The sequence below is a fragment of the Palaemon carinicauda genome, chromosome 25, assembly GCF_036898095.1.
Source record: "Palaemon carinicauda isolate YSFRI2023 chromosome 25, ASM3689809v2, whole genome shotgun sequence".
Classification (NCBI taxonomy): Eukaryota; Metazoa; Arthropoda; class Malacostraca; order Decapoda; family Palaemonidae; genus Palaemon; species Palaemon carinicauda.
The window spans coordinates 92,882,973-92,897,731 of NC_090749.1; the positions used below are offsets into that span (position 1 = coordinate 92,882,973).

Below are 14,759 nucleotides of genomic sequence, written 5' to 3' on the forward strand. Positions count from 1 at the left end.
AAAATCACGTCGGCGGATGTCACGTCCTCTGGCGCCTCCACAGATGGAACATCAGTGATGCCCAAGGAAGGCCAAAACTTCCATAGGGTAAGTGCTCCCAGATGTCAGTCAGTACAGCAGAATGAAGACTTCAAAAGAAATTTAAACGAGTACAGAATTCCTTTGCTGGAAAAGGTGATTCTTCAATTTTTCATGAAGCATTCTCCCAGCACAAGCCTGGGTTCTATCCCCCCCCCTTAACGAATTCCTCCCAAGAACCTAGTCCTAGAAGAATCCGAAGGAGAAACAATAGGTCACGAAGGCAAGAAAAAGGACCTACTAAAGAATTATTTTGGCATAAGCTTGGACGTTATCACGTCAAAAGCTGACGCATCTCTCTTAGTTTTCTTTCTATTCTTCTTATAAAACTCTACCCTCAGAGCAAGTGGCCAGGACTGCTAACAGTTATGCCTGCAACAAAAAATCAAAAATTTTAAAAGGATCATCCATGTATTGACGATGATGCAATATATAAGGGTTTGTGTCAAAGAACGCTAAATGGTTTGTGTGTGTGGGAAAAGTACTTTATTTCTTCATATACTGTTATTTTGTATATCCCTCTGTGGCCCGCCCCCAAAAATGCCTTAATCCGTTATTATTTCTTTTAACAGATACTGACATCAGTCCCCTACCCCCAGTAGGGAGAGAAGTTTAGGATATTTTTCTAAGTACATAGGAAAGAGGAATGTTACTTCTGGCCTCTTACCGTTGTTAGTGGTCTGTGATGCTGCTCTGTATTCATACTATCTTGCCTGTGAATTGGAAGTACTTTACTTTGTTGTAGGCACTACTGTTGTTGGTCAGAAAAGTTTCGATGACAACAAAACCTTATCACAGTGTGGGGTTACAATTGGAGATTTTCTAGACATTGCTATCATAAGCCCTCAGAGATGTGCACAGCATCGTATGCGGCCATACTATCCAGAAGCTAAGAATTTTTAAGTAACCTTGCAGCCTAATGGTAGACAGGACATTGATAAGGACAGTATTGCTTTAGGGAAAATTATTGCAGTACAGTATTTTCACAGTTGTATATTTTCTATCTAGGTGGTTCATTAGATATTAAGTGTTCAGGTTTATTACTGGTCATTACAGATAGTTGGACCACCCAGGCAATACACACGTTTGCATTTATCATGTCCCAAAACATGTAAATGTTTGTAGCATAGCGTTAGGAACATACCTGGACTGATATGGATTTTTTTTTTTTTTCATTCACAAATAAATATTTTTCTTGTTTTCATTCCAGTTCCTTACACCATTGTGTTCCCTTCTCAGCCACCCATTATATATTTAGTATTGCTGTATTTGTTTCCTTTCACCTAATGTTCTGATATTTTACTTATATTCAGCAAGCTCAAGGCAAGGGGAGATAAGAAGGAAGTGAGGGTCCTGCTGGGTCCCCTTACCCAGTATAATAATCAAGGGGTGGTGCCCAGTGTCCAGTTCATCCTTGATTGTTTGCCTATTATCTAGATTTTTGGGTATTCCACTGTTGTATATTTTTTGTGTAGTGAACGTTGGGGTGTGGTCGGCATTCGAACACTAGGCAGTTCGGGTGCTACCTCTGGCCACAGTCCACAAACCACTACAACGATCTTTTGGTAACTGTAATATGGGCGAGTAAACTTGAATACGTCACGTGGCACTCTTCTTCATATTGACGATTGTTACAGCGAGAGACCTTCGTGAGTACTAGAATTACATCAGACGAAGGGGTCTTTGGGTCCCAATCAGAGGCCAATTCCGATCTTTTGGGGATCTCTCTTCTTTCACTTCTTTCTCCTCCCTGTCCGGGGAAGGTGTACGATCATGATGGCTTTGTAGTAACTTAGTGTTCTATCCACTGATGCAACAGGTCCATTTATATTCCATGTTCTTGTAGCAGGGGAATAAGGAGGAGCCTCTGGGGAAGAGAAACTTGGACCTGGGACTGATGAAAGAGTTGAAGGAGGATGTGGAGAAAGATGGGGAGCCAGGAGACTTGCCAACTCTTTGTCATCCAGAAGAGCATATTTTTACAACTTCTAGAAGTTCTCTAATGATGGAATTTTACTCCATACAAAGGAAGACCACAACTCCTTTGCCAACTTGTCATTAACCTTCGACAAAGGATCTTCCATTCCTTGAATATCTTCTTGTGTTCGCTTCGACAACGTGCGTGAAATGTGTGAAGCCGAAGACAAGGTATCAAATTTCGATGAAACAGAATGCTTTTTTTATTGGTCTTAGTTTTCCTTTAACCATGCTGTACTCGAACCATTGTTTGGTAGCCCAAGTCCAGCATTCAGGACACAGGAAGTCCTGAGAACTGTACTCATAGATCGTGTGAAGATCCACATGATGTCTGCTCGTGAAATTATTGCACGTCCTTTCCTCAATTCCAGGACAAAGCCACATCTATGGCCACTCTTGGTCTACAATGATCACTTCAGTAAAATCAGAGAACAACAAAAGTTAGTTATCCGATGCCAACCAAAATGGGACTGAGGAGCTAAAACCAGCCCGTTGGCATGCAGAGTCAAAACACCACCATTGGGCTCAAATGACCACTACATTAATCAAAACAATTGTTTTTACAGTCGGACGCTGCAAAAGCCGGACTTTCTCATTGTTAAAGTATAGGGGAAGTAATTTGTATTTTTCCTAACAATACAAACCTTGAATTCTTTATAGGGAATATACTTTAGGCAAAGCTGGGAACTACCCATAAGACTTTTAGCGAGGTATATCTACCCCACTGCTAGTTAGTGGGGGGGGGGGATTTGAGTAGTATGGGTTACCCTGCTCACACTACAATGAATAAGGGTTTGTGTGAAAAAAATCTAATTGTTTGTATGTTAAGATAAATACCTATTACTTTTAAAATTGTCAATTTTATTTATTTGTTACAGTAGTTTATTTAAGCCTCAAACGCCCCCTAAAAATGACTTAATCTGTTATTGTTTCTCTTAACAGGTAACAGCAATAATACCCTAAACGCAGTAGGGAGTCAAGTAGAGGAATTTGAAAGTTCCAGGTGAGGGCAAGCAATGATTTACAGTGGGGGATTCCTAGGATATTTGTCTCCCCATTATCAGAAAGTAGTTGGAGATTTATGTCCAGATCCTGTTGACTCACTGCATAGGTTGTTAACCCTAATGTTGTGGGGTTCTGCATTAAGCTTGAAGTTTTCTTATGCCACCAGCTTGGAACTTTGTCTTGATTATAATTGCCAAGGTTGGCTGCTGATAACTTTTGTGTCTGGATATTTATTGCAGCAGTGGTGTTGCTTGGCGAGATCATTGGACAACAGCACCGTACACACTGTGGCGTTCATTAATGTACTATAATATTTTCATAATAAAATAAATTTTTGAATATACTTACCCGCTGGTTATATAATAGCCTAAGTCCCCGACGCCTCGGCAGAAAATTCAAAATCTCTTGCGCAGCTTAGCGCATATAAGCCAGGTGTACCCCAGCGCCCTCGCGGTACCACAGGTAGACCTATACTCAACCAATTCAGATTTTCCAAGCCCCATGGTCTCTAGAGGGGAGGAGGGTGGGTCTAAATCTTATATAACCAGCGGGTAAGTATATTCAAAAATTTATTTTATTATGAAAATATCATTTTTAAATATAAAACTTACCCGCTGGTTATATAATAGCTGATTGACACCCATTGGTGGCGGGTCAGAGACAGCTGCTTACAGTAATTGGAAATTCACTTAAGAGTTAAATAAACTACTTAAGTGGTTCTAACCTGATAAGGAAGCTGACAGCAATGCTCTGCCTCATTTTGTCTGCTATCCTTAGTGATCCACTCGGGGCTGATGATCTCTAGGAGATGTCAAATGGTACAACCACCTATAACATGACAGGAGCTCAACTAATACCCTTGTTCCGGGCGCTCTCTAGGAACAAAATGACCACCTGACTAGGTCAAAGATTGCTGAAGATTGCCGACCAATCTTCACGTACAATCATAAAAATATATATAACGGTTCCAAGAGAAGAACAGGGGTGCTAGGAATTTAGGGAAATGTAGTGGAGAATGTTTCACCTACTACTGCACTCGTTGTTGCAAGTGATCCCAAAACGTAGACGTCTTCATAGAGACTGGACACGGTAAAAGTAAAGCAAGACGAATACAGGATTACCCCTTCACAAGACTGTATACGCGATGCTTGCAGAGAACAGTTTAGTTTAAAAATTACAGAAGTTTCTACAGCTCTAACTTCGTGAGTCTTTACTCTTTCAATGTCTTAAGATCTGTCACCCAACCGTGTGGAAGAACCTTTGTAATCAAAGTCTATACGAGATGACAGAATGTTTAGACATGGATAGCGCAGGCTTCTTGACCATGCACCTAAGAGTTATGAATAGACTCTTAACTTCTTTGTTCTTGTCCCAATAAAACTTCATCGTTTTAATCGGGCAAAAAACTCTTCTCAGCCCATCACAAAACAAAATTCGAGAGAATAGTGATCCCGAAAAATTTAGGCTATGGATGAGAAAGATGTTTATTAATAACTAAGAATCCAGGTTGCAAGGTACCTATGACTTAACCAATGTGAAGTCCATGTTCTTGCTAAAAGAGTGAACTTCACTGACTCTCAACTATGGTAGACTTACTCAGAAAGTCTCCAAAGTTAGGCCTTAAAAAGAAACCAAATGTAAAGGGTCGGATCTGTCACCACCGCGAAGCTCCAGAAACGAACCCTGAATTTCAGGCTGGAGCATCTTGCTGATGCCTCCAAGTCCTCTCAAATGATCTGAGATGATCTATAAAGTCTCTATTTGATAGATCAAATCTTCTGCGTCTGAAGACAGATGCCCGCATACTCCTGTACCCTTTGATGGTCGAGGAGGGAAGAAAATGTGTTTTCTTCTAGGGTCTAAGAAAAAATAGGCCACTTGTGTTAGAGTTACCTAATGAAGAGCTGGCTCTAGCTCTACACCACTCCATAAAGCACTCTAATTGGGTTGGAAAACCTTGAGGCAAATGTCCTTTGTACAAGCGAAAGCCTCAGCTGTCTCCTTCGAACAACCCTCTAGATCTTAGGGGTTTTCCGAAATACTGGAGGCAGCTAGACCTAAAGCTTGATGGTTTAACATAAAACGTTCGTGATCCTGACACGGGGAAAAGGACTAAAGACATGCTTCCAGCATGCACCCAGCATGGTCCCAGCATGAGTCCAGAACGGTTCCAGCATGCTGCCTACACTCAACATATCGTGAGAGAGAATCGGGATCTAGAACCGCCTCCCAAAACTCGTCCATATCGGTCGCAAGAAACCGATATTAAAGCAAGGCGTTGAAAAGAAGCGTCAACCACGTGAACCTCATGCTGTGAGGTTAAGACCTGATTAGTGTGTAATCAGCAAGTGTTCAACAAACTTAAAGCCAAAGCTTGACAAGAGGGAGCGTTAGCTGCGAGGCCAGAGAGACGCGAAGGAGAGACAATAATCTGGTTAAACTGCTGTGAGAACAAGACTTGACCGTATGCGTCTAGCATGCGACAATAATGTCGCATGTGGTTGCATTTCCGTAAGGTGTCAGCGTGCGGTATGCGTTCACCTTGTCGTGTGGGTACAGCGCTGTGTGTGTGCCCGGCTTGTTGTAAATCTACAGCGTGCAGCGTGGAGGCGAAAGAATCGCGTCCGGTCATTGACGGAAAGACGGAACTGATAGCCGAGAGTTGTCCATGTGTAGGATGCGTACGCATGAGTGATAGTCACGCGTCCCGCAGACCGCGAAAAAGGGACAACTTGTTGAAAGGATCAACTTTTGACTGTTAGCGTCCAACATATGACCAGACTGGTGTCTGCGTCTGGGACTGCGTGAGGGAGAGACCAGAACTTGCGTCTGTGTCTGCACGACGTCTGTCGTAAGAGAGAGACCAGACTGCTACAAGCACCCGCTCTAACGCTTCTCGTAACACGAGCATATCTCTGCAAGGAAGCGTTACTAAGCATAGGAGAACTATGCCTTCTGACACTAATCGGAAAACCATTTCTTTGATCTATGGTAGTCCTTAGACTCTTTAGGAGAAAATTTTCTCCCCCCGAGAATCGTAAACGCTAAACACAGATGAAATAGACCTCTTTTAGCTCTGACCAAATCTACACTCGCGGGGTAGCGAGTGCGCCAACTCAAGCATGGGCGAAGGCCGGGAGAGAGCATCAACCCCAGTCCTGTGAGCGACCTGGGAGAGTCCCTATGACATTTCAAGCGCGCCTTGTGCGCGAACTGAACGTATCCAATGCTGTGAGATACCATCAACAGTAGTCGCTAGACCTCAGAAGAAAGTAATAGACCTTTCTCCAAACTGGGGAAGGAGAAGAAGTGTGAACAGAAGCAAACTGAGCACCTTTTCCCCCGAAGAACTGTGTCTTACGCGATTCAGGTACTGACACGTCGCCTTCTTCCGAAAAGAAAAAACTTCCGGCGAACGTTAGATACTGCAGGATAAGTTAATAGAAAACATACGACTCTTGAAAGGTCTTGGACAAATTGATTGGTGACTACCAATTCTAGGTTATACATCCTTCGATGAGCACAAAGTCCTTCCTCCCTGAAAGTGAGTCAGAATCCAGAGGAAGAGCTAGGATTGTATGTGACTTGTCTAACTTCCGCTTCTCTCGCGGAAGAAAAAACACACTCGATTGCTTCCTGTTCACGCATCCTGCGAAGGTAAGTTCTGTTCGCGTGCATACATGACGAGAAACTACCTAGTCTGGTAGACAGGGAAAACGAAGAATGTTATTCTCATCAGGGAACTGCATTCTAATATGCAGAAAACAGTTACAAGGTCCCTGATACCATAGCGATGACGAACTGATCGCTTCAAGACATTCCAACTCCGCTCTTTTCAAGATACTATGTCACATGGTTGTGATGTCATAGCTCGCCAGTCATAGGCGAAGAAAAGAGCATTACTTCATCATTCCAAAGTGGAGAGAGACCGTCTTGGACTGCATCAACAATATCGCTTGGCGGAACAGACATTTAATGCACAAGGTCCGCGAAGAACCTCAGCCTACCGACCTTCCTTCTCCCAAGGGTTGGAACGTAAGTTAGAGATATAGGACTAGGGGGAAGGTGAAAACGAACAAACACCTCCTCCAGAGCACTGCGCTATGTTTACGAGTCACTAACAAGAGCGGTTAAAAAACATAAAACATTAAATCATAAAAGATCTGCCCGTGGTGGGAGATATACTTTCACGTCCTATTCTCATAAAAAGCCTTAATGCCCTTTCTGTTGTAGCAGCTGCAAGCGCTGTATCAATCTCTACAGTAAGGTTCGTTATTTTCCTGAGAATGATTTAATGTTAATTTATTAATTTATTTTACCATTAATTTACTAGGCCATTGTTCCCTAAAGGAGCCCTTTGGGTTAAAGCATCTTGCTTTCCCAAATAGGGTTGTAGCTGGCTTGTAATACAAATAAAATAAAATAAATAGCGACACCATCAACTCAACTAGCGAAAACTCTAAAGTCGAAACGAGGAGCAGCAGGTAAAAAATATGAGGGAAACTCTCTAGAAAAATTCTCATGAGTTTCTGAAAGTTAATCCCTTCCTTTAACAATCTCTATCCTAGGAAGAGAAGTCTTGATTCTTAGGAATCCACTCCTTATGATTATGAATTCAGACCTCAATACTTAGAGGTTTTAATTCTAGTTCTCCCAACCAAGAGCTAGCCCAGCCGGCCTTGGTCCGAGAACATAATATCTTTCTAGTTAAGATTTATTTCTTAATATAGCGCCTGAGCAACAATAACTTAACACATCAAAGTCTATACACTATAGTCATAAGTAGCGAAGCGTCCAACACGACGCTGAAGCGTCCACACTGATGCTGAAGCGCCCACACTAGTGCTAAAGCGTCCACACTGACGCTGAAGCATCCACACTGGTGCTGAAGCGTCCATACTGACGCTGAAGTGTCCATACTGACGCTGAAAGCTTCTACACTGACGCTGAAGCGTCCATACTGACGCTGAAGCGTCCATACTGACGCTGAAGCGTCCACACTGACGTAGCGCTTCGCTCCATTCCGTCGACGTTCCGTTTCCGTTGCCGCACCGTTCCAATGACGCTTCGCCGGCTCTGCTACCTGGCGAACGACAGCGCGTCTGTATAGACTAATACTAGGTGCTATGAGACGTCGGTTTGCGTCGAGCAGTCGAAGTAAAACATCCACTTTCCCCCACCATTGAACATTGCGGTTGGTAGGCCGCCTGTGCGACAACGAGTCCTCACTGTTAAAGAAACGACGCCTGTGCGTCCGTGTCAAAGACCGGAATCGAGACACCCAACGGCACTGTTAAAGGCAGGCTGAAAAGACTGCATAAACGAAGATAGATGCTGTTTTATGCCTAACTACAAAGATCAAGAATCAACCTTAGGCGAAACGTATTCAGCATTAACTGCGTCGAACCATAGCGCTTGCCACTGTCGAGAGACGACACCCATCAGGTGGCGTGGCGGCACTGCGTCTGCGCCGCATGAAACGTAACACACGCAGAACGAATCTAATTTTGTTTTCAGCTTAGCGCCTTTGAAAACACTAACACCTCGCTCTATCTATAGCGAGGGTGAGCGTTCTGGTGATCGACAGAAAACGCGAGAGAGGACTTCAGTTCGGGTCTAAAAGACTGTAACGCCTGGTTACCCTCTCAATTCCTTTCGCCATTTGACTTAACTTCTCCCCTGGGTCCGGGAGCTCGATAGAGGTCTAAGGCTAGGATAACGACAGGTCCGAATAGAAGCGCTCTCCACTGGAAAAATTCACTGCACAATTTATCACTAAAAAATTTCCACTTTACTCTTTGGCACAAAGATAGTTTCATAATTACCTGAAAGCCAAAGTAGACACTCTCTCAAAGGAAATGAACTCCGTAGGGAAAGACTTATAATCAAAATAAACCCTTAAATTAAGGGGTTCCAATAAAAGATGAATCATCACTCGCATCATTGGAACATCTACAAATAATATACGAACAATTTAGTATTCCGAAAACCACCAAAGCAACAATGATACAAAGAATCGTGCGCTACGACGAATGTAAAGAATACTGCATCGTATAAAATAAACTGAACTGTAACTTCCTTTAATCTCTGACTAAGGAAAAATACTGAAAGGATCATTTCATAGCAAAATAAAATGTTACTTTTATAAAGTACAATTAAAGACTTGGGAAGTAAGAAGAAAGTACTATTCATGAAATCGCTACAATATATGTAACATCGTAACGATACTGATTACAGTACTGCGTAACAAAAATAAACTGAACGGTAGTTAATCTTTGCAAACAGATCGAAGATTATCTAAAAAATAATATTAAAAGGATAAAATTTTCTCAAAATAATTCCTTTAATTTAATTTATAACTTAAAACTCTAAAAGCATAAACACTTATATTCTTTGTAAAAGGCAAGACAGACTTTTATCCTACGGAAGAGGCTGTGACGTCATCAATGGTCGAAATTTTTACATTTCACCCCTATGCTTTCGTGAGGTTTAAAATAGGTTGAAAAACCTTCCAACCCTACCTTTTAAGTTAAAATACGTGATCACAGATCAAATAAAACAAATATGCGAAAGCCAAAACTCAAAAATGTTAATACATCACCAAATAACGTCCAAACAGAGTAAGAAAACAAGAGAGAATTTCCAATAGTTCAGCCAGCTATGGCGGCAGAGAAAATCTGAATTGGTCGAGTATAGTTCTACCTGTGGTACCGCGAGGGCGCTGGGGTACACCTGGCTTATATGCGCTAAGCTGCGCAAGAGATTTTGAATTTTCTGCCGTGGGCGTCGGGGACTTTAGCCATTATATAACCAGCGGGTAAGTTTTATATTTAAAAGTGATTAGTAAGGTTCGTCCAAATTGGTGAAGAGGGAGAGCAGTAACAACCGTTCTCCATCCGAGCCAAAAGCAAAGCAAAGCACAGTCAAAGGTGTGTAGTTGAGAGAGGAAGCTACTAACCCCCATCCCTCCACTAACTAGCAGTCTGGTTGGTTAACCCTTGCTAAATTACATTGGCTCGTCCTTTCAGCTTTGCCGAAAGTAATACCCCTATATATCCCCTATAAATAGCGTTGGTTTGTATTCCAGTTACGGAATCATTTTCATTTGTTCCAGTGCAGCATACAAACCTTCCGTTCTTTACATAGGAGACTCACCTTAAGGTGGGTTGAACACCTCAAACCAACTGGCTGGCTACTGTCCCAGGATGACCTCATGTGCTTCATAGGAGCTCCTTAAGAGGCAGCCTGACACCTCGTTTTCCTTGTAGGATGACAGCCTGGGCAATCAATGCTGGAAGGAGTAAGAGACTTCAATGGGAGGTAAATAGATAAGTACACAGTGGGGGTGAGCCCGTTCATAATCTATACATTGCCTGACTCTACTTGTTTGGAGAAAGGGGACGTAATAAATATGACAAATTTCTAAGTAATTTGTATTTTTCCTAACGATACAAATCTTGAGCTCTTTATTAGGGATGTAATTTCGGGGAAGCTGGAGGACGAGCCATAAGACTTTTAGCTAGGTGTAACTAACGCACCACTGGTTAGCGGGGGTGGAGGGGTAGCCTGCTACCCTGCTCACACACACCTGTGTTGTCTCGTCACTTTTGATTGCAAGCAGGACTTACAAGGGTACAAGTAATGGTGGGCCAAAGAGCTTAAGGTTTGTAACGTTAGGAAAAATGCAAATTACTTTCAAATTTGTCATTTGTTCCGACACTAAATACAAACCCTTTTGCTCTTTATTAGGGAAGAATCACCCTTTAGAAGGGTGGAAGTCCAAACCAACTGGCTGGTGTTTGACCCAGGGTTTTTCCCCGTACATGCTCCGCATGTAACAGGGAGAAACCCTGATACCTCACTAAAATCTGTGCAAAACCTGCTTAGCTGCCTGAGCAATCTGTGTGATTGTGTGAAACTAGCAGTGTGACTAGTCTAGGTAAGATTTCTCAGAAACATAGGACTCTTTGAATCAACCATAAACGTTACCCAATCCCACCTCGCCAGGGGGTATGGGGATGCAACAAGCATTATTTCTATGTTTGGTTACACAAGGAAATGGTTTTACCTGCAGACAGATGAGGCCAACTTGCAGAGGACCATAGGTGCTGTTACTCAAGAGAGGGAAAAATGAGAGAGACAAAGAGCCAGTCATTCTTAACATTCATCCCAGACTAATCCCGGGTAACCTCTGCCTTTAACCATCTGCTACTTGTTCCTCAATGAGCCTGAGGTATTTAAAGCACTTGTTGTGCAGCCACCACAAGGCCAATGGAGAACGTCTCCAGTTCATGTAGGTCACGTTTTTCAGGTAGTGGGCGGTGAAGGTATTCTGACTCTTCCACATGCCCGCATCACAGAGTAGTTCTTCTTGAACACTAGGGACGTGCTGATGCCCATAACGTCATGAGCTCTGGTTTGTCTCGTCTGTGGAGGAGGATCGGGATTCAGGGCCAGGTCAGTGACCCTGCAAATCCAAGCAGAGATGGTGTTTTTGGTGATCTTGCTCTTGACCTTCTCTGTACTGACACTCGGGGGTGAGCTGCTGATGTTCTCGAAAGAGTACCTCAAACTCCTCACTGGATAAAGTAAGAGTTAATCTTGATCATCAGTTATGTTATGAAGACTCCCAATCCAGAAGGGCCTAAATCTAGGCTCTGTTACTCCCAGATTTTAAGTCTAGCCGATAAGCTCAGGGACGGAGCCGAACATTACCTCCCCCCATCCCCTTGAGTGGGAGACGTCGTATGAAAGACTGTGAAATTCGCTAACTCTCTTGGCCGAGGCTAATGCAAATAGGAAAACTGTCTTTAGAGTCAGGTGGGGATCTGATGCCTAGCGTAATGGTTCGTAGGGGGCACCCTTCAGGGCCCGAAGGACAAGAATCACGTTCCATGGAGGTGGTAAAACTTCCGACTGAGGGCAGATAAGCTCGAAACTCTGTATGAGGAGAGAAAATTCCCACAAAGAGGAAATATTAACTACTTTCAGCCTTACTGAGAAGTAGCCTTTCACCGCCGAGACCGAGAGGAGTTTTTCTTCCCGAATGTGAACGAGGAACTCCACTATTGCTGGAATAGTGGCATCAAGGGGAGATATACCCCTTTCCATAACACCAACCACAGAAGAAAGTCCACTTGGCCTGGTAGACTGAAGCGGAAGACCTTCGAAGGTATCCAGACATCCTTTTCACAACCTGTTGCCTCTCTGAGGGAGGAGATGCTGGATAATCTCCAGGCGTGAAGCCACAGGGATACTACGGCTTTGTGAATGATGTTCACATGTGGTTGTCTGAGTAAATTGTGAAGTTGAGGGAGCTCTCTTGGAACCTTCGTCAGGATATGAACAAGGTCCAGGAACCATTTGGCGTGATGATATAGCGGAGCTATGAGGGTCATTGACAGGTTCTTTGATGATCTGGTCTTGTTGAGATCCCTTCTCATCAGACAGAACAGGGGAAAGGCGTAAACGTCGATGTTGTCTCACCGTTGCTGGAATGCATTTTTCCAGAAAGCCTGAGGAACCAGAACTGGGGTGCAGTAGAGAGGGAGCCTATTGTTCAGGGATGTCGCAAACAGATCCACCGTTGGAGAACCTCACAAAGTTAGGACTGTTGTCTACTAGATGATTCAAAGACCACTCGGAGCCCATCATCCGAGTCACTCTGCTTAGATTGTCTGCAAGCACATTCCTCTAGCCTGGAATGAAGCAGGCTGATAGGAACAATGAGTTGTCTTCTGCCCATCTTAGCATCTCCACTGCTAGATGGCAAAGGTGCTGCCTAAAGGTACTGCCTTGCTTGTTCACCTAAGCAACGACCGTAGTGTTGTCAGTCATCAACACCACAGAATGACCCGCCAGTAAATGATGGAACTTCTGTATGCCTAGAAAGGTTGCCCTCATATCAACTCTGGGGGAGGAACGAGTAGGTCGACCCCTTGGCGGAGATTCTTGTCTGCTACCCACCACCTCAAGTCCTTCAGCTGCTCCAGTACCAAGGGGACCAGCATATCCAGGGAGTCTTCGTCTTAAACCCACCTGGATTTCAGCTGCCACTGAAGAGATCGAATCCAGAGGCGGCTGTTCACAACTAGATAGACCAGGGATGACAGGGGACCTAGGAGACGTAACCACCATCAAAGCGTCTCGTTGGAGGAATGGGCTTACCACTTTCCTCAGTCTCTGGATTCTGTAGTCTGATGGGAAGACTCTCTGCAGGCTGGTGCCGATGATCATTTCCAAACCAATCTTTGAAAGGAAAGCAGGGATGACTTCTCAGGATTTACCTCGATCTCCAAATCTTGGCAAAAGACAAGGGGTTTGTCTTGGTGTTGGAGAACAGTTGCCATCAAGTCTGCTAGTATCAGCCAGTCGTCCAGGTATCTTAGGAGGCAGATGCCGATCCTGTGGGCCCAGATTGACACTAGGGCGAAAACTCTCATGAAGACCTGAGGTGCTGTTCAAAGACCAAAGCACAGCACCTTGAACTGGTATTGCCTGTTGTCGTGTAACATCCTTAGATATTTCCATGAAGATGGATAGACTGGGATCCAGTGTGCATGAGAAGTCCTGAGGTCTTACCACTTATTCTGACGGTCTTTATGCTGAACGGAGTTTGCAGAACAAACTTGTTCAGAGCTGAGAGGTCAATGACAGGCCCCCAGCCTCCAGACGCTTTTTTCACAAGAAAGAGTCGACTGAAGAATCCTATGGACACGTCGACGACCTCCTGCAGGGTGCCCTTCTCCAACATAGTCTGGATTTTGGCCTGGAGGGCCAGCTCCTTTAGAGATCCCTTCATATTGGAGCTCAATGGAACTGGATTCTGAGTCAATAGAGGGAGGGATTGAGTGAAAGGTTATGGGATACCCTGAATGAATCACAGAGATTGTCCAAAGATCCACCCCGTGCAGCAGCTGTAGAGGTTTGCACACTACGGACAGACATCACACGCACACTGCCTAGTGTCCAAATGCCGACCACAATACACCTTTTCACTAAACAAAAACAATAAGGTGGAATACCCAGAGATTTTGGCAAAAGGTAAGTCAAAAAGGAATTGGGCACTGGGCACCACCCCTTGATTTTATACTGGACAAGGGGACCCAACTACAACCTTAGAATTTCTAATCTTTTCTAGAGTTTACCGTCCCTCTCTTGGATGTGCTCTAATCTTTTCTAGAGTTTACCGTCCCTCTCTTGGATGTGCTAGGTAATGTAATATAAATAAAGAGGAACTGCCTGCTTTTCTTTTTCTTTTTCTTTTTCTGGTAGGATGTTTCTTTATTTAAAGTTAATCAAACATTATGAACATTAGGAGAGGAAGTAAAAATAATGACATGACGAAATCAGAGATAATTCTTATTTTTCATAAAGTTACAAACTTTTAGCTATTTATAGGGAAGATAAGAAGGAAGTAATGTTCTAGCTGGGTCCCCTTGCCCAGTATAAAATCAAGGGGTGGTGCCCAGTGCCCAGTTCATCCTTGATTGTTTACCTTTTACCCAGATTTATGATTATTCTACTGTTTTATCTTTTTGTGTAGTGAACGTTAGAGTGTGGTCGGCATTCGGACACTAGGCGGTCTGCGTGCTATATCTGACCACAGTCTACAAACCCCTGCAACGCTGATGTGCTGGAGAACGGGGACACGCTGGGGAGCACTGACGCGCTGGCACGCATGAGAGTGCTGCTACAGC

General features: G+C 43.7%; 2 protein-coding genes across 4 annotated transcripts in view; one reads left to right on the top strand and one right to left on the bottom strand.

Annotated features, from left to right (window-relative positions):
• Window positions 1-10,347, bottom strand: part of LOC137618708 (zinc finger protein 454-like) — a 584,206-nt gene extending 573,859 nt beyond the window's left edge. For both annotated transcript variants that reach the window (XM_068348869.1, XM_068348868.1), the window contains exon 1: window positions 10,216-10,347. The gene's annotated coding sequence lies outside the window, so the exon portion shown is untranslated. The remainder of the gene's footprint in view (window positions 1-10,215) is intronic.
• LOC137618710 (ketosamine-3-kinase-like) overlaps window positions 1-14,759 on the top strand; it is a 504,853-nt gene that overhangs the window by 433,819 nt on the left and 56,275 nt on the right. The window lies entirely within an intron of this gene.